This window comes from Terrapene carolina, unplaced genomic scaffold (genome assembly GCF_002925995.2).
Source record: "Terrapene carolina triunguis isolate 2854851 unplaced genomic scaffold, T_m_triunguis-2.0 Scaffold112, whole genome shotgun sequence".
Classification (NCBI taxonomy): Eukaryota; Metazoa; Chordata; order Testudines; family Emydidae; genus Terrapene; species Terrapene triunguis.
The window spans coordinates 21960277-21980819 of record NW_020664463.1 but is presented as its reverse complement, the minus strand read 5'-3'; the positions used below and the strand labels follow the sequence as shown (position 1 = coordinate 21980819).

Below are 20543 nucleotides of genomic sequence, written 5' to 3'. Positions count from 1 at the left end.
CCGGCCCGTCCTTCCTGAGCAAGCTGTACCCTTCTATACCAACATTCCAATCATGCATATTATCCCACCAGGTCTCTGGGATGTAAGAAATAGGGCAGCCTGAGGGTTGATAAGGTGGGATTGGTGTGAAGGAGGCTCCAGCTGGCAGCCGTGATGAAACCTTTCCCCAGCAAGCGAGCTCTGGGGGGAGATGGCCAGCCCAAAGCCCTGCAGCAGGGGCAAGGGAAGGACGTGGCTGAGGGGCCTTGGCAAGCTCCAGTCCCTTTCTGGAGGTTAAGGGGGCCCAGGGTGAGGCGCCGATCCTGGGACAGGCGAGGTGGTCGGAGCCCGCTGCGCGCGCCGTGCCCGGCTCCAGACTCAGGCCGGCCCCTAGCGCCAGGCAGCAGCGAGCCCGGCCCCTCGGGGTTAAGCGCTCACATGCTCAGGCCCCTCTGCGGGGCCGGCGCTCGCAGCTCCCTGCCCGTCTGCACCCGCGGGGAACGCCCTGCCCCGGCCCGCCGAGATCGCCCCGCTCCCCGTGGGAGCAAAGATCCCCCAGCCCGCCCCCGGGAGGGGCACGGGACACGCTGCTCGCCACCCCCCAGGCACAGCGCGGCTTCCCTCTCCGCGGGGCCGCAGCCGGCGCCTCCTCCCGAGCAGCAGCGCCCCCCAGCTCCTCCCCGCTCCGCAGCCCCGGCCCCTCCTCCTGTTTCCGCTGGCAGCCGCCGGAGCCCAGAGCCGCGTCCCGCGGTGCGATCCCAGCTCCCCCAGGACCCGGCCCAGCTTCCCCCCGGGACCCGGTGAGTCCAACGCTGGCGCTGCAGGGTGGGGAGCGCCTGGGAAAGTTGTGGGCACTTTCTGGCCTGAGAAGTTGGGGAGTGGAAAACAAGGGGGAGACCCAGAGAGGATGCGGGGAAGGGGGGTGTTCAGTGGGCGAGTTGGGGGCAGGGTTAAGCAAGGGGGTGCAGGGCAGAAGCGGATGCAGTGGATAGGGTGGTGCAAGGGGGATACAAGGGGCGTGGATGGCAGGGAAGGTGCTGGGAGATCCCAGGAGAGCGGGGTGCAATAGGGGAGAGCCTAGGAGTGTTGTGAAGGGGGATAAGAGCTGCATTGCGGGGTGAGGTGGGTAGGGGCTGATTGCCCCTCTGTACCATGTGGACAAAACAGCCTCTTATTTTTTCCATGCTGGTGTGTGTCTGATTCCCCCAGAGATAGAAAAGTTAGTGGCAAAAAGAGAAGGGACCAGCCCAACAATGGCTGTGTGTGCTGGGGCCCCTGTGGGCCAGGGATTGAAGTGCTTGGGCTGGTCTATAAACTCTCATGATGATAATTTTATGCATTTTTAATTCCCCTTGCCCTGAAAATAAGCATGTTTGAAGCGAAACCCCTTACTACTTATGCACTCAGCCTCTGTGGGAGGGGGTCTGCTCTCTCTCCCCACAATGCTCCTGTATTACTGCAGCACAAGGAGAGATGAGGAACTTCTGTGATGCTCAGGCACAGATCTGATCTAGGGAGCAGAGTGCTGGGGTGGATGCGGAAAGCAGAGGAGCTCCTGTAGTACAGGTTAGATTCAGGGGGTGGCACGCAGTGAGTTAGAATCAGGGGTTCCCCTGTCATGCAGTAGCTCTTGTGGGAAATAGCGTGCAGCTGGAGAGAGAATACTGCAGAAGAGGGCTGGCCTGACCATCATACTAACTGTTCTTGGCTTTCTTCTGGGTTTATTTAATGTTTGCTCCCATTTTCCCCTCACACTCAGAGGAAATGTTAAGAAACATTTCTTGTTGAATTTGGGGAAACTTGCTGTTAACTCAGCTCCTGCTGGGGCATGGGAGCTGTTGGAAGGCAGTCAGCTCCTAAGGGAGTCGGATGTATTGGGGATGTGCATAGAAAATGGGGTACAGTGGGATAAGGATGGCACGTGGGGGGGAGGTATATTTGTGGGCTACAATTGCAGTTGGGTTACTTAGCCCCTTTTATTAATGCTGTTGTGTATAGTCATAAGAAGGTATTTCTATGAAGCTCAGGACTTGGAGTCAGAACATCCAAGTTCTCTCCCTAACTTTGCCCTGGACTTCCTGTGTGACTTTAGGTCAATCACTTATGGCTTGATTTGGAAAGATACTGAGTGCTCACAGCTGCCACCTACTTCAACAAGGAGTATGGATGCAGAGCAACTGTGAAAAATCATGCCACTAGCTCCCTCTCTGCCTACACCTAATCCTTACCTTCACAATTACTGTTGGTAAAGCCTTCTTTGATGGAAGGTTTTATGTCAGGGTGGGCAAACTTTTTGGCCTGAGGGCCACATCGGGTTTCCAAAATTGTATGGAGGGCCAGTTAGGGGAGGCTGTGCCTCCCCAAACAGTCAGGCATGGCCCATCCCCAGCCCCCCCTCCCCCCCCCCCCCCCGGAACTCCTGCTCCATCCAACCCCCCGTTTCCTGTCCCCTAATGGCCTCCTGGGACCTCTGCCCCATCCACCCCCCCCGCTCCCTGTCCCCTGACTGCCCCCGCAACCCCTGCCCTGACTGCCCCCCTGGGACCCCTGCCCCCATTCAACCCCTCTGTTCCCCGCCCTCTGACCACCCTGACCCCTATCCACACCCCTGCCCCCTGACCACCACCCCAAACTCACCTGCCCTCTAGCCAACCCCCCCTTCCCCCTTACCGCGCTGCCTGGAGCACTGCTGGCTGACGGCGCTACAGCTGTGCCGCCCAGAGCACCAGGACAGGCAGTTGTGCCGCCCAGCTGGAGCCAGCTATGCCACTGTGCAGCACTGGGTCAGGCTGTGGCTCTGCAGCTGCGCTGCCCGGCAGGAGTTTGCAGCCCCGCCGCCCAGAGCATTGCGCCGGCGGCACAGTGAGCTGAGGCTGTGGGGGAAGGGGAACAGCAGGGGAGGGGCCGGGGGGCTAGCCTCCCGGGCCAGGAGCTCAGGGGCCGGGCCGGATGTGGCCTGTGGGCCGTAGTTTGCCCACCTCTGTTTTATGTAAATGCAAGCTGTTGTTGTTTTTTTATGTTTAGTTGCTATATTGAACCTTTTGAGGCCCTTCTCTGCAATGATATTGGGTAATTATTGCCAAAGAGGAGGATACAAACAAGCTCTTTAGGTATGGATCACAAGGACAAATTTACAATTCTCAAGACTTTTAAAATAAATTAAAGTGATTCATGTCAACTTAAAAAATGTTTTAAACAGACATTTCATTACCTGTGCTGCTAATAGCACTACAGATTATTAAAAGAGAAAGAATTTAAAAAATTTAATGTACTTGTCATGGTTTTATGCTTCGTTTCCTTTTTGCATATTTCTTAGCTTCAATATTGCAAATTAATTGTCATGTTAGCTTCTGCTTATAGATGCTTTCACTTTTGCAGTCTCAGTGCTGCAGTGTTTGGGTTGCAACAGTATAGGCAGAGTTTGTGGCGTGGGACTAGGGTATTCACAGCAAATTCAACCCTTGCTGTAGATTGGTGTTCCAGTAGCCACGCTTCCTTTTAAGCAAACTATTTCTAGCCCTTATGGTTGCAAAGAAAACCTTATAAACATGAACAGAATGTAAGCAGCACCGCAGCATCTGCCTGATTCAGAGAACTTGAAACAATAGCTCAGAAGTGTTAAATGTCCCATTCATCTTTGTGAGGTGTTAATTCTGAAACCTACAGTCAACATCAACATAGTTCACTGTTGATTATTGTAGCAGAAATACCCAGCGAATGTGTTTATCCCACAATTTCCTACACTGTCCCCCTTGGTGCCAGAAGTGAAGTTATCTCTGCCTAGTTTCCAAATCCTTCGGTCTCCCCATGACAACTGTGATGCAGTTATGCATTATCAATTTAAAAAAAAAAATCGGCAGCACATTGGAAAAAGGAAGTGGGGGAACAGCATATCTCGTAAGGAATTATTTTGGGGAAGTTCTATGGCCTGTGTTACGCAGGAGGTCAGACTACCTGATCACATTGGTCCCTTTTGGCCTAGGAATCTGTGAATCTATGAAAACAGCACTGAAACTGCTGCACTGATTGTATGATTCAATTTCATATTTAATTCACTAAAAACCTCCATTTTAAAATTTATGTGAAGCTGCAGCAGAGTTTCCACCGGAGCACCACAGAATCTAGGGTCCTGGCCTTAGAGTATAGCTCCTGGGCCTTGCTATGGAGTCTAGGAGGCCTGCACTGCAAGGGATTGCTTGTATAAAAACAATTGTAGAAACCTTTCTGTCTCACTTGGGTCTTACAAAATCTCATATTTGTCTAGTTTCACAGTTGGGCTAGTTTAAGTTAAGTGTCCCATTAATTTTTTGTATTGCAAGAATGTCCTCAGATTTATTGTTCTGTGAAAAGAACAGAGGTACTTGTCAGATCAACCAAAACCAAGTGTGGGGTGGGTGATAGTGGTTTTGAGTGTTATAACTAAGACACAAGGGCTGGTACTTCAGTTTATTGATATGGTGCTAATATTGTTGTTAAGAGGATTTCACAAAAATGTCTCCACTTGTGATAAATCCTGAGTTAGCAGAGTGCATATGCTGGCTGAGAGAGGTGAGAGACTGAGGAATCTATTCATTTGTTTTTGCATTTGAACAAACTGACTTCTTTTAGCCAGATCCAATGTAGGAAGCAGCAACACGGGGCAAGGAAACTTAGCTTAAGTGCCTTTTCTGGAGGTGTTTATATTCTGTTCCTCAACACTTCAGTACAGAGCATATAGACAGTACAATATGGTGTTTAGTTCTTGAAGTGGGTGGTGGTAGAGGTGAAGACCTTGGTGCTGGGGGGAATATCTGCTGTGAATTTTTGTTTAATACATGTCATTATGAGCAACCTAGTCCATTCCAAAGGTGAAAGTTTACCTCTTCAAACAATTTTTTGAGCCTTCAGAACAAGTAATCTCAGGAAGGGCGGGTTTAGCAGCATCCATAAGGATGACTGCATCAGAGAAGGGGGAATTGTCCCATCCTTCCTTCAGCACATCCCAGCTTTCTCCCTAGAACCCACTGTGAGGAGTGTTCCAACTTCAGTTTTATAAGAACTAAAATGGGCAGTTGGAAGAAATACAGACTTGTTCCTTTGTTTGAGATGTTTCTCTTCTAACACTACTGGATGAAAAAGTACAGGTATGGGTTCTTGGCGCAGGAAGGGGCAGTCAACTCCTCACTCTCATTTGCACTCCCCAGCAGACTGTGTGCTGAAACCTTCTGTCCAAGTCCCTCTCTAGTTCTCCCACTGGATTTTCCTGTTCTCTCAGAATAAAATCTTCATGCTACTTTATAATCCGATCAGTGTTCCTTAGTGGAGGACTGTCATACCAGGAGAAACTTTAAAACTGCACTTGGTCATCTTGCTGTACTTCTGAGACACATTTTCTGCAGCATGTGCGCAATAAGGCAGGGCACTCTGGTCTCCGTTGAACAGAGGGTTAATTCTAGCTCATCAACTCCTTCTCCTGGCACAGGTGTTTATGGGAAGGTCATAGAGGAGGGGTAGTCAATTGTTTTTTTGTCAAGGTCCAAATTTCTTGGTCAAAGTTTAGCCAAGGTCCAGACGCCAGGAAAATAACAAAAAAAATAAGTAAATAAAAAGATTTTGGGGGCCGTTCAAAAGTGTCTGGCGGTTCAGATTTGGTCCACAGTCCGCCTATTGACTACTCCTGTCATAGAGTGTCTGTCTGGGTGCTACTTTGGAAGATTTGGCTCTGCATCTGGTAGGAATTGGTCTGAAAGCAACCCAAAGTTTAGAGAATACATGTGTGACCATGGTTCCAGGTGAGCCACACTGAGGGTTACTCAGGGCAAACTGCAAAGAATGGGGCAGACAATCCCCAAAGCTGGTGGATATTCCAATACTTAAATTTACCAAGCCAGCGCAAAACAGCTTCTACACTACCTTACTGGTTGCACAAAAACCAAAACGCAGTTCCCTTATAGCAAGCCAGCCTTGGGCTTCCTTCCAGACACCCAAGTCAAATATGATGATTACTGAAAATCTTATTCATCATATAAGAAAGTTCTACCAATCCTAAAAGATCAGACACATTACCTCCCAAGTTAATGAATATTTAAGATTTTACCTAAATACACGTTTACAGCTGATTCTTATTAACTAAACTAAAATTTATTTAAAAAGAGTATGTGTATTGGTTAAAAGATCAGTATACATACAGACATGAGTAGAGTTCTGAGATCAGTTTCATAGTAGAGATGGTGAGCTTTGTAGCTGCAAAGAGTTCTTTCAGAATTAGTCCACAGTCCAATGTTTATGTCCGGGGTGACCCAGGTGGGTCGGGAGATCTCAAGCTTCCCCTGTATAAAGCATCAGGCTGATCGGAGATAAAAAGGATCAGCACCCAAGAGACCTTCTTCTCTTGACAGCACAAAGTCCTTAGGCGAACAACAGGCAATCATCCTTTGAAGTAGACCTATTTCCTAAGCATCAGTGGTAATTAACTACACAGATTAACATAAGGCAATTGCCTGTTTTCCACCATTCACAGGTGATTTGCTATACATTTCAAAGAGAGATCAATACAGTGATATCACTATATTTACAATTCATTTAAATTTTAAGATCTCCTTTTGATCTCTGAATTAGCAGAATACAGCATAGACAGGAACTGTTTGATTACATTGTCAACCTCTGACAACACACAAAACCACAAACATTATCTACCAATATGTCCCTAAAGGTTGAATTTGGGTCATTTATCCTGCAGGATTCTTAACCCTTTCTGGCCATGTGTCACAACTGGTTTTTGGGCTATGTTAAACAACATTTTCTGATGTTCCAAACACTTGAGCCCATCAATAAAAAATCTTGAGGAATAGATCTTGGTGACTTAGTCAGACTCTAGTCCCTGCTGTAAGATGCACGCAGGCAGACACGTGAACCCAGGCAGAACTCGCCTATCTATAAACAAACTGAAACGGATTCCACTGACTTTTTCTCTAATCTGAAGGAAATGCAGAAAGCAAACATTGGGCATAGATGGTGACAAGTGAACTGGATTTTAAAATTCTGTTACATCTAAGGTGCTATGTTCAATATCCGAAATATTTGTTTTACAACGTGTAAACTTTTAGTGACATTGTGCCTATGCGTAATACTTCTGCCTTAGGTCCCCTAAATGTGACTCTAAATTGAAGAAACTTTGCAACAGTAGCAATGGAAAGATCACTCTTTGCTGGATGAAGTATGTGAAGGGTGTAACCAGGAGGCAGAGGAATTATTTAGTGAGATACGTGGGTTTGATAACTAAGATCAAGAGAAAGATATTGAGAAAATTTAGCCTGAACATCAGAAAAAACGTCCTGACGGTGAGATGTAGTAGGCTGTCATCTGGTCTCCCAAGGGAAGGTTAGTAGCCCCATTGTTCAGGACTCTGAAAGCTAGATAGAGAAACACTAGAACATATACTGGAACGATCCTGCATTGGCCCCAAAGAGATGGAACAGACTAAGAGATGAACAAGATGATTAACTCCTGTGATTCTTTAAAAGGAAAAAAAAAGGCATTAAGCTTAATATTTCTGTTCAGTTATCTGTGTAAAAGCATCTGATATACCTTACGATGATAACATTGCAGCAATAGTGTCAGTTAAAAGGACTGTCGCTTTGTTTTTAAGAACCACAATAGGAATGTTTGCATGATATATTTTAAATTCCTTTGAAAGGATTTTTTTCCTTTGGATGTAAAGGGTTTCCCTGAAGCATTTGTAACTGAAAGCTTACAGCACTGGATTGATGTCTGGTAATTCTGAAGGTGGAAGTGACTAATAGCTGGGGAGTCTGCTTTCATTGTCCGTGCTGAGAAAAATACAAAAAGGAAATCAAGAGCATTAAATATTGAAAAGTAAATTGCATTTCTAAGACCTGCCCACGCAGTTTTTTGTACTAATTTAACTGTGTCAATTGGTGTGTGTGTGTGTGTGATTTTTATACTGATATTGTTAAAGCAGTTAAGTCCCCTGGTGTGGGTGCAGATTTATCACTATAAAGGTTCTTATGCTGACCTAGTTTATTCCCCTGATGAGCTATATTCAGCAGAAGCACCTTTAAACAGGTATAACTGCATTCACCCTAGAGGGTTGTACTACTTTAACAGTCTGTTTCTAATCTAAACCAATATATTTAAAGTGGTATACAAAGTGTGTGTAGACTATCCTTAAAATTCTCTGACTTCTAATAACCCAAGCGCCCGGTCCTTTGAAATTTAATACTGAACATTGTCTCTTTCATGGGACTGTTCATGGCAATGAACACTATTTGTATATGTGCTTACTAGTGCCTTTCCCACAGCCAGGTTGGACTTCTATTTTGTTCTGGAGAGGGCCTACACCTTAAGACCACCTGGAAAATTATATATAGTGGAGAATGTAGCTGCTGGTTCATTAAAAAGGATTTTCTGTAGGAGTACTCTATCCCTGTACTCCATTATCTGCTCTGGCTACTGGTTTATACTGAGTGAAATTTCAATTGTTTGCAGGATCACCCTAAATTGGTGTTAAACACAGGCAAAGAGGTTTTTTGGGATGACTTTTTTTTTAACCTTTAAAAACGGGGAGGGTAATGGAGAGTGCCTGTTTTGTTTATAACTCTCACCATTTTCATCAGAAGCTTTTCATACTTTAATTTGGAACAAGGATGGCTGTGGTTTGACTTGTTTTACATTTGAAACAATTGTACACTTTTCTTGGCATTCACTTATCTCAAAGCCAGCTTCATTTCATACTTCATATTGAAAATGTAACTCCATGTGAGTGAGGAACAATTGTTTTGCCCTATTTGAAGAAACTGGGATTTGATATACTGTAACTGAAGTTATGAAGGTTTGGAAACTGTGTGCTAATAATATCTAGCATGTTCATTTCCTTATTGAGTCAAGGACAACATGCAGGGTATTTATATGTATTTGAGAGCACTTTGGAAAAATTCTGTCAGCCAGTTGGGATACTTCTCTTGATGAGTGAGGGGAACGTCACTAGCAAATTATTCAGAATAAGCTTGCATTTAAAATAAAACCAAATTTCTAGCCTGTAGGATAGCAAAGATAACCTTCCAAATATGAATAGTTTAAACTGATGCGGTATCTTATTGCTAAGTCTGCCCACATGCAGCTCCTGTGCCTCCACTGCCTCCCCAAGCTTTGCCAAGCAGCCCTGGTGTGGAATTAAGAAAACTGGTGGACTATTACCAGAAATGTGGACATAGACTCAGACTTTAAGGTCAGAAGGGACCATCGTGGTCATCTAGTCTGACCTGCACGTTGCAGGCCACAGAACTTCGCCACCCACTTCTGCAATAGACCCCTAACCTCTGGCTGGGGTACTGAAGTCCTCAAATCATGGCTTAAAGCAATGGTTCACAACCTATTTACCATTATGGGCTGCATATGCAGGACCCTATGTGTTATGTGGGCCACATCCACACAATACACATACTACTTGTATGGCCCTGAGGATGTGACATGGGCCACGGCTGTGTGCTGATTGGGTCACAGGTTGAGAACCACTGGTTTAAAGACTTCCAAGTTACATAAAATCCACACTAGTTTAAACCTGCAAGTGACCGTGCCCCATGCTGCAGAGGAAGGCGAAAATCCCCCAGGGTCTCTGCCAGTCTGACCCCGGTGAAAATTCCTTCCTGACCTCAAATATGATGATCAGTTAGATCCTGAGCATGTGGACAAGACCCACCAGCCAGACACCTGGGAAAGAATTCTCTGTAGTAACTCAGAGCCCGCCTCCTCTAGTGTCCTGTCGCCAGCTGTTGGGGATTTTTGCTACTGGCAGTCGCCGATGGGCCACATGCCATCATAGGCAGTCCTGTCATATCATCCCCTCCCTAAATTTATTAAGCTCAGGTCTTAAAGCCAGTTAGGTTTTTTGTCCCCACTGCTTCCCTTGGAAGGCTGTTCCAGAACTTCACTCATCTGATGGTTAGAAACCTTTAATTTGGAGCCTAAACTTGTTGATGGCCAGTTTATATCCATTTGTTCTTGTGTCAATACTGTCCTTAATTTAAATAACTCCTCTCCCTCCCTGGTAGTTATCCCTCTGATGCATTTATATAGAGCAATCATATCTGCCTTCAGACTTCTTTTGGTTAGGCTAAACAAGCTAAACTCTTTGAGTCTCCTCTCATAAGGTAGGTTTTCCATTCCTTGGATCATCCTAGTAGCCCTTCTCTGCACTTGTTCCAGTTTGAACTTGTCTTTCTGAAACATGAAGACCAGAATTGCACACATTATTCCAGATGAGATCTCACCAGTGCCCTTGTATAATGGCACTAACACTTCCCTGTCTCTACTGGAAATACCTTGCCTGATGCATCCTAGGACTGCATTAGTGTTTTTCACAGCCGCATCACTTTGACGTCTCATAGTCATTTTGTGATCAACCAATACACTCAGGTCTTTTTCCTGCTCTGTCGCTTCCAACTGGTAAATCTCCAGCTTAGAGCAAAAATTATTGTTGTTAGTCCCTAAATGCATGACTTTGCACTATTAAATTTCATCTCATTTCTATTACTTCAGTTTACAAGATCATCCACATCTTCTAGTATGATATTCCAGTCCTTCTCTGTATTAGCAATATCTCCCAACTTTGTGTCATCTACGCGTTTTATTAGCACACTCCCACTTTTTGCACCAAGGTCAGTAATAAAAATGTTAAATGAGATTGGTCCCAAGACTGGTCCCTGAGGAACTCTACTGGTAACCTCCCTCCAGCCTGACTGTCGTCTCCCCTTTAATCAGTTCCTTATCCACCTTTCAGTTCTCATATTAATCCCCATCTTCTCCAATTTAACTAATAATTCCTCATGTGGAACTGTATCAAATGCCTTACTGAAATCCATTGTCTAAATAATCAGTTATCTTCTCAAAGGAGGAGATCAGCTTGCTATGGCGCGTTCTACCTTTTGTAAAGCCATGTTCTATTTTATCCCAATTACTATTCACCTCTATGTCCTTAACTACTTTCTCCTTCAAAATTTGTTCCAGGACCTCGCATACAATTGAGGTCAAACTAACAGGTCTTTAGTTTCCCAGTTCACTTCCCCCCCCTTTCTTAAAAACAGGAATTATATTAGCAATTCTCCAGTCATAGGGTACAACCCCTGAGTTTATAGATTAATTAAAAATCCTTGCTATTGGGCTTGCAATTTCCTATGCCAGTTTCATTAATATTCTAGGATGGAGATTGTCTGGGCCTACTGATTTAGTTTCATCAAGCTGTTTGAGTTTGACTTCCACCTCAGATGTGGTAATTTCTATCTCTGTATCCTCATTCCCATTAGCCTCATTAAAAGCTGAGGCAAAATATTTGTGTAGGTGTTGGGCCATATCTAGATGATCTTTAATCTCCACCCCATCCTCAGTGCTTAGCGGTCCCTCTTCTTTCCTTGTTTTCTTTTTATTTACACGGTGAAAGAATCTTTTACTATTCATTTAAATTCCCTTTACAAAGTCCAATTCTGACTTCTGGTAGTTCTCACTTTATCCCTACACTTTCTGACCTCCAAGAGGACGCTTTCCTTGCAGATCCATCCCATCTTCTAATCATTATAGGCTTTCTGCTTTCTCTTAATCACATGTTTGAGATGCTTGGTCATCCAGATTGGTCTGTAACCCTGGCTTGTGAATTTCCCCCCCCTTGCTTGGGATGCAGGCTTCAGATAGCGTCTGCAACTGTGACTTAAAGTACTTCCAAGTTTCCTCCACATTCAGATCCTTGAGTTCTTCAGTGCAGTCCACTTCCCTAACTAATTCCCTTAATTTTTTAAAGTTAGCTCTTTTGAAATCAAGCAGTGGAACTGTCAAGAATCATGTCAGTTTCATGGTAGTGGTGCTGCTATTGCTTGGAAAGCTTTAAGTAGCAGTAGAAGCCGGCACTGCAGTTATTCATATGGAGCAAAGAGAACCCAAAAAACAAGCTGGAGGAGGGATGGATTAATAGACACCCTCTTTGCCCTCCCCCCCGCCTCTTCTTTTCAACAGCTAGGAAGTTCTGGGGGATGGGGTGGAAAGAGTCTGAGTTCCTTTTTTCTTCCAGCAGCTATAGCAGCCTAGAATGTGGAACTTCAAATGTATTCGACACCTAGTAGGCAGCCAGTGACTCATGGGAAAGATGGAGCCCTGACACGGGCAGGGTAAAGGAACAGCACTCTGACAGAAATCCCAGCACATTGCCCCCTAGCCAGCAGTTGACAATGACAGAGAGGCTGAGTTTCTCACCAGGGTGTTGTCCCCATTTTACCAAATCCCCTGCCTTAAGAAACTGTGAGGTGGGGAAGACACAGGACAACAGTTCAGGTGAAGGAGGGTGGGAAATCATGGTAAGAATGGGATTTTTGATGGCATGCTGGATTTAAACTCATTGTCTGAGAACAGTGCGTTTCAAACTTTTCCATACCACATCATTCCTCCTCAGGGCCGCCTTCCCATTTAACAATATGGGAAGGGCAGGATGAAAACCCCTAACCTAGAATGCAGCAGTAAATATCTAACCCTATGTACAATATGTCAGTATGCTGGGTGGCACTTTACACTACCTGTGCAGAGGGGTCAGATATGTGACATAACAAAGGGGTTACTGAAATTGAATGTTGCTATGCATGATTATTTAACAAATTAAAGTCTCTAAATGAAAGGGACACTATCAGTTTATTGATACTGAACATTTAAAAATAGATACCCCTACCTGTGACACTACTAGTATCTTTAATTATGAGAACTGAGAGAGAGAGAGAGAGAGCTTAGTGAAATTGTTACCCCACTGCAAAGTGTAAGGAGTGAAAACAGAACAGTGTGCTTTCACTTTCTGCTTCTGCACTAGCACAATGCAGCAAGGTTTGAATTACAGACATTGCTGGAGGAATGTTTAAAGATATGCATTCACAGAGCACTTGTCTTTACTAGGAAACGTGAGTGGGAGGAGTTCTTAGTGAATTTGATGCTGACCCTAAGTGTCTGGTCCTTGTAGATAAGATCAAGAGACAGTGATCATTCTGTCATCTAACTTGGCTCTTCCCAACCCACTGCAAAATCTGAGTTGTATTTGAAATAATTGCTTTGGTTCAAAAATTCACCACTTTTTTTCTAAAAATTTAACATTGAAACACGTCTCTGCGCTGTCAAATAAAAAGCCCTTTTGTCTGAAAATCAACTAAAACTAACTATAACTGAAAGAGAATAGGGGAAACAAAAACTTACGATTTGTCAACTAGAAAATAAAATTGGTAGAGAGAACTCTTTTCCAGTTTTGCTCTGTCCTCAAGAATAGAAATACAATAAAATGAAGGGGTGGGGGAGCAGGGTTAATGGGGAAATCCAATAGCAGTTTGTTTCCATTTAATAAACAAACCTTTCTTGTGCAGTTTCCACAGAGAGCAGGGAAATATTCTGACACAAAGGAATAATCATTCTTAAACATCATCCTGTGCATGATTTTTACTGGAGGAAGCACGTGAAATCCTCATTAATTATGGAAAGTGAGCATCACAGAGTTGGCATATCTCTGTTTGGGCCATGGCTCAGTTTCCCCTTCTCTAGCCATGGTTTGGGTTTAATTACACTCTGGAATTTCCAAACCACCTCAGCATGGTTTAATAAGTCTCAAACAGCACCATTCCTCCTGGGGGCAGGTTTAATAACACCACAACATCTCTCCCAACAATCATATAAGAGACCCACCCATCCTGAGCCTGTTTCCCTTATGGCTCCTTCTAACCAGATTATTCTAATCCTAAAATCTCTCCACCTTCCCCATAAACTTGGTTCAGCTGTCACCCTCCCTAGTAAGGGTGGTGCCTCCTGTGGTGCTCCAACATCCAGTTTCCTCTGTGGAGAGACCCACAAGTAGCACCTACCCCATGCAGGTGGCTCTTAGCAAGGCAGGGCCTGTTGCTCAGTCTCTCAGCTTCGTCCTGTTACCCTTCCCTCCCTCTGCCAGACTACATCCCCCCCATCAGTCCCTTTTTAAAGAGCTGAGGTTCTAGGATAGAAGAGCTGGATCATCCCTAAGCTTAAAGGGCCGGCACCCTTTTACAATAAGGCTACTGTTCGCCAGTTTTGGTATTTTCTCCAGCACTTTCACATTCAACCACAAAAGGGAAACCAGACTAGCTGGTTTCTTTATAATAAATACAGTTGGCTTTAAAAACAAGTGGATTTTTAAAAATGTTGCTAAAAATGCTACTTTGCGCTTATATTTTTGATGCAAGGATCTCAGAGTTCTTTTGCCAGCATCAGCACTCAGCAAATGATATTTTTCTCCTGAGTAAAATATCTGAGTATTTGAAGCCACTGATTAAGTGAGGTGTCAGCACCCTCATTTTAATGTTAGGAAATGGAGGCACAAAGAGGTTAAGTGACTTGCCCAGCATCCCACAGAAGTTAGCTGGGGAAGTTGGCTGCCAGTTCCCTCTGCTTGAACTACTAGACCACAGTCTCTTTTCTCTTTGGAGGCCCGTATGTTGAGAGGGATGCAGGATTTATTAGTTTTTACTTATAAAATGCACGCATTCCATGCTTCATGCCTAAAATACCACAGCAATAGTCTGCTGCCCTTTAGTCAGGGTTTAAGTAGCTGCTTGACTGACCCTGATGGCGTTAGTTCAAGACGTCCATTTAAAACAAAAACAACTTCATTTGCCCTTGGGACATGATTTTGAGTAGCGGGAAGAAGCATATGACTTTTTGTACATGTCTAAGTATGGTGATGTGCCCTCTGGCTTTCAGGAGAAAGATGTTATCAAGCATTGGGCCCCATGTAAGAGAAAACATCCACACCTTCTAGGTTCTGCAGGTCCTCTACTGTTATGGATCATGGCTGACCATGTAATCTCTTGCTCCAGCCCTCTTTCCCTACATTAGCTCTTCAGCTCCATCTGCTTGTATGAATTACCTCCCTTCCTCCTCATTGTGCACAATACCACAAAGTTCATGTTTTCTTGAAACCCATGGCTGTGTAGCAAGCAGTCACTCTGTTCTAGAGCAGGAACAACTTTCCTACATGTCTGTTGAGGTTTTGGGCAGGTCAGCTTTGCAACCTATCCACTGATGAATGTTTTACTTAACAAAAACAACTACTTGTATTGCTGGGAATGAAGGGGATTCCATTAATGGTTTTCTTTTTCTTTTTCACCAACGGTTTGGGGCTGATATATGTCTGTTCCCCAGGTCAGACAAGGAGAGCTGTGTACACCAGCCAATAGCTATTGCTCTGATATTTATTGGATGTCGGACTATTGTCCATGGCACAACTCTGGAATGGGCCTCTCGGCTGGGAGAGATTTCAGCACCTTCTTAAATGTGCTGAGTAATGTCAGATCCTCCGGGATCAGTCAGAAACTAAAGATAGAAAAGACCAATTGGATCTTACTCCCATCTGTCTGGAGTCAGTGTTGGATTGTTCTCCTCAGAGAGAGATGTTCTCTGCAGCACATTCTCCAATGTCTTGTCTAGTTTTGAAAATCCCAAGTGATGAGGCTTCTACCACTCCCCTTGGGAGATTATTCCACAGCCTTGGGAGATTATTCCACAGCCTAATACATCTCATTCTCAGGAAGCCTAAGTTTTTCCCTTCTTAATTTCATCCAGGGGTCCTCCTAGTTGTACTTCCATGAGTAAATCAAAGAGCCCGTGATTTAAACAAACAACACTGCTTTGGTAGTCACTTGCACTTGCTGAACACGGGTTGGCTGTAAGCATAGTGGCAAACTGTTTGGCATCAGCTCAGCTAACAGTGGTTAAGCACTGCTTGCTGAAGTAGTGCAGAACATGGCTTGTGCTTGTCTGCACTTGCATCTGAGCTATGTTCAGCTCTGGTGTAGCCGAACCAGTCGCTGAAATGTTACATTCTATGTTTCTAGGGAATTTTCTGACATCATGAACACGAGCCTAATTGTTGTATTTATATGGAGATATACCTATCTCATAGAACTGGAAGGGACCCCGAAAGGTCATCGAGTCCAGCCCCCTGCCTTCACTAGCAGGACCAAGTACTGATTTTGCCCCAGATCCCTAAGTGGCCCCCTCAAGGATTGAACTCACAACCCTGGATTTAGCACGCCAATGCTCAAACCACTGAGCTGTCCCAAAAGGGAAGAGAAAAGAATAGCACAGCTAGAGATGCAGCTTTTTGTGTCTGGTGTTGACTTTCACTTGCTTCCTTGCTGCTGAAGACACACAGGCACAGCACAAGGTCTTATTAGTCACTCCAAGACCTGACCAGCATCTGGCTGTTGAGGGCATAGCTTTTATTTGTCCTGCAGTATGGCAAAATATGCAGTCTTGGCTGGCTAAGCCAGCCTCTTATTTGACAGAAGGAAAAAGGAGAGAGAAGAAACAAGGTGGGGAAGGAAAAGGACACATGGGTGGGAGGGAGACAAAGTCTCACATCCCAAGTGGTGGTTTGGATTCAGCTGGAGATGGTGGCGATGTCATTTGACACCCCTCTCTTGGGGTCTGGTCAGGACATCTCTCAGGATGACAAAGATCCGGGGTCTCAGGTGATGGTGGGATGGTGAAGTTTGTTCCAGTAGTCCATTTTTTCTCCTCAAAGTCTCTTTCTGTAAGGACCTGAAAAGGGAGTGATGGGTGGAATAGCCCATCCCTTCGTTATTTTGTTTACCAATTAGGCCTGATTTTTAACACATGAATTTTGGTTTATTGATTTCCAGTCCTTTACTCCTCTTGTTTACCAGTCATAATTTTAATACGGTTCTTGAATTATATCAGTTGACCTTTTTGTTGGTACTAGTTCCGTTTTTCTGTCTTGCTTTTGCACTTTTTCCCACCAATGTTTGTTGTTATAGGTTATTGTGACATTTAATGAACTTTCACTTCTTACCCTAATTGGCAGTTCAACTGTAAATTTATAGGCCTAATTATTACAACATACATCTCTGTTAATATATATTATTTCCATTATGAGGTCATCCCACTTTTATGATTAGACTAACTTGCCAAATAAAGGGCTGCTTCTGTCCATTAATACTTGATCTCTCCTAATCTAATCTATGTTTTAGTATCTTGTCCTTCGCTATTGTATTGGAGTGCCTTACAAAACTAAGGGTACGTCTACACTTACCGTAGGGTCCGGCGGCAGGCATCCGATGTTCTGGGATCGATCCCGGAAGTGCTCGCTGTCGACGCCGGTACTCCAGCTCGGCGAGCGGAGTACGCGGCATCAACGGGGGAGCCTTCCTGCCGCGTCTGGACCCGCGGTAAGTTCGGACTAAGGTACTTCGAATTCAGCTACGTTATTAACGTAGCTGAATTTGCGTACCTTAGTCCGAAGTGGGGGGGTAGTGTAGACCAGGCCTAAATCTCTGAATGTTTCACATAAAGACCAGGGCTTTTTTTACTTCTCTCCCCCTGTTGAGATGCAGGTAGGATATGTGAGAATTCTTTATATCTTGACCTTTCCTCCACATTTTGAGAGGAGAAGAGCGTGTGTGTGTTATGGGAAAGCTGTGTCAAAGAGGCGAGTCCTGAAGATGATGAGGTTTGTGGTCACTTTAATTTCTTCCCCCTCTTATCCCCCTTTGGATTTCCTTAGATGATTGCTCTTTGACCTACATTTGTGTGCCACTAGTAAGTGGGATCTTGGGGAGGGGTTTCAGGCACTCAGAGCATTGACCTAACACTGCTCCCAATGATGTTAGCAAGAAACCTTCCATTGACATCAGTGGGAGTGGAGTCAGACTAAGATGGAGCACTTTTGAAAGTCCTTGCTCTTAATGTTTGATCCTCCATGTCACAAATCTTATCTCCTGCAAAAAATACCAAGGGATCCCATGGTAATTCTGGTGTCTCTTTTACTGTTGCTTTGAAGTGAGATATTACACAGAATGTTTTTAGTTTCATCCAGTATGTGCAAAGTTGGTCCACCTCTGTGTTCTTAATAATTAAACATTGTACAGTATCTGTCGCTGACACTTTGGGAAGGGAAGGGGAGGGGGGAAGATCCTTTGAACGGCAGTACGATAGTCACTACTGATAAGGCATATATTCCACACCCTTATCCGGCCACAGCAACCTGCCTTAATTTAATCTACTGACATAAATGTATATTTATCAACGGGGTTTGAAAGCTGCATCAGATGCTGCTGACCATGGCTGATCTCCACCCACCCCTACCCTCACATCCTTGGTGCCCTACTCTGATTGGGAGTGGGGCTAAGATGCTGGCCTTCATACTAAGGGTGCTGCCCTTGGACTTCCTAAGGGGATCTCCTAAGGGTATTGGCCTTTGCTTGTAAGCGTCTGGAAAACAAACTCTTTCCTTGCGGTTCTGACAATGTAGAGAGATCCACTTCCTTTCTTCTTGGCTGTTGGGAAAAGGAAGGAAAAGCTTGTCTCGTATAGCCATCTGTTCTGCCAGAAGTTGTGAGGTGTGCAGCTCGCAGGTTCTGGCAATGGGAGGAACAGGGTGTCAGCGGCCGGCTTACCCACTTGATTTGCTGTGGGGCGGTGCTCTGAGTGTAAAATTTGTAAAGCAAACTACAGACAAAGAGCCGCTGCACCAGCGTATTTTGGGATGAATGAACTGTGAGTCACAGCAATGTGCAATAACAGAGGTTGCTAGAGTTCAGGCTGAGGAAGGATGTGAGGGTTGTAGCTCAAGGCTTGAGAGAGGATGGGATGCGGTTAGTTTGTCATAGTAGTCAGCTCAATGGGAAAAAAATTCTCCTACCGTGATCTAAAAAAGCAAACAAAATGTTAGGCTGTGTTAAGGAAGGGCTAGATGTGAATCCTGAAAACATGCTCATGCTGTTGTGCAAATCAACTGCACGCGCTCATCTTGAATATTATTTTCATATCTGCTCACCTCAATAAAGATAGAGCAAAGATAGAAGGGGATGAAAAGACTTGTCCGTGTGAGGAGAAATGAGAAAGATTAGGAGGGAGATTTTCAAAGGCTCAGATGGCAGATGGCAGATAGGCATTTAACTGCCATCTGAGCCTTTGAAAATCTCCCTGTTGGACTGTGTGTTTTTGAGAAGTGAAGAATAAATAAGAAGAGAAGGTAAGAGGCATATAAAATAATGAACAGTATAGAGAAAATAAATTGTTCACTCCTGTTTTCCCTCTGCCTTAGTGCAAGAACAAGGGGACACCCAGTTCAACTAAATTAAAAGGGAAGATATGTCACATGGATGAAAGGGAATTCTTTTTTACATGGTGCATAATTAACAGGTGGAACTCACTGTTGCAAGATATTGAGGAAAGAGTTTATCAGCGAATGTTAGACATACAGAGAAAATTCACAGTTACAGTAGATAAGATAAAGTAAATTATAAGGCATTGTGGCGGGCTGGCACCACCCCTTTGTGGCAGGGGTGGGATGTGGTGTCGTCGCCTCGCCACGCTTACGTTCCCGCGTCTGTCTCTCTGTGGGCGGCCAGTCGCGGCTTAATGGCCTCCTTTCACCCAATCACCCCTGGCCGGTGAGGTAGTGCGGTCTATCGGCCGGAGTCCATGTACCTTGCCCCAAATACCCGGGTGGTGTGGCCCAATGGCCAGGGTCCATATAAATCTCTCCCCGCATGGGAGCGGTGTGGCCTAATGGCCGGAGTCTATACAGTCCTCCTCATAAGCGGGGTAATGTGGCCTAGCGGCCGAAGTCTATACAATCCCCCTAGCAAGCGGGGGGAGTGCGGCCTAGCGGCCGAAGTCTATACAATCCCCCTCGCAAGCAGGGGAGTGCGGCCTAGCGGCCGAAGTCCATACAATCCCCCTCGCAAGCAGGGGAGTGCGGCCTAGCAGCCGGAGTCCATACAACTTGCTCCCCCCGCCCACATGGGAGCAGTGCGGCCTAATGGCCAAAGTCCATGCCAACCCCCTTGCAAGTAGGGTAGCGCGGCCTAGCGGCCAGAGTCCATACAATCCCCCTCTCCAGCAGGGTAGCGCGGCCTAGCAGCCAGAGTCTCTAGGATTCCTCACGGTTCGGGGGTGAGGTGGTAGGGGGACTCGGGCCCACCCTCTCCACCGGGTCCCGACCCAGGGCCCTGGTAGTGGCAAGCTCCCCTTGCCATTCGCTCAGCAGGGATCCACCCGCAATACGCCGAGCGACTATATGGCTCTGATGCCGTTTGCCCCTAAAGTTCCCCTGGGTCACTTCCTACCATAAATGCCAGGTTCTCTGCTGTGGGGGATCCTCCGTTCTGTTCTCCTCCTGTGACATCCTCCGTCAGGGTCTCAGGGAGTGTCTTGGCTTGGCTGACCTCCAGATCCTGGTGCGCAGGCTCTCCCTCTGCAGGAGCTAGCAGCGTGCCTCCTTCTCCTCCGGCAGTCAGCCCAGACTGAGCTGTTCTGCAGGCTTTTATACCTGTCCTCCAGTTGGAGCATGCCCAGCAGAGCTTCCGGGGTGTGGCTTCCTCTGCTAGGAAAGAAGGGTTAACCCCTGCGGTCTCAGTGCGGGGCCACTCTGCCCCGTGACAGGCATATAAAGGCTCATGCTTCAGGGTATAAACCAACCACTAACTGCCTGGAGTTAGGTGAGAAACTTCCCTGTGAGTTGCTGCATATTTGCATGTTATAGGTTTTTTTGTAGC

General features: G+C 45.5%; 1 protein-coding gene across 2 annotated transcripts in view; it reads left to right on the top strand.

Annotated features, from left to right (window-relative positions):
- Nucleotides 1-679: 679 nt before the first annotated feature.
- Nucleotides 680-20543, top strand: part of TSPAN9 (tetraspanin 9) — a 267952-nt gene continuing 248088 nt past the window's right edge. For both annotated transcript variants that reach the window (XM_026652248.2, XM_026652246.2), the window contains exon 1: nucleotides 680-779. The gene's annotated coding sequence lies outside the window, so the exon portion shown is untranslated. The remainder of the gene's footprint in view (nucleotides 780-20543) is intronic.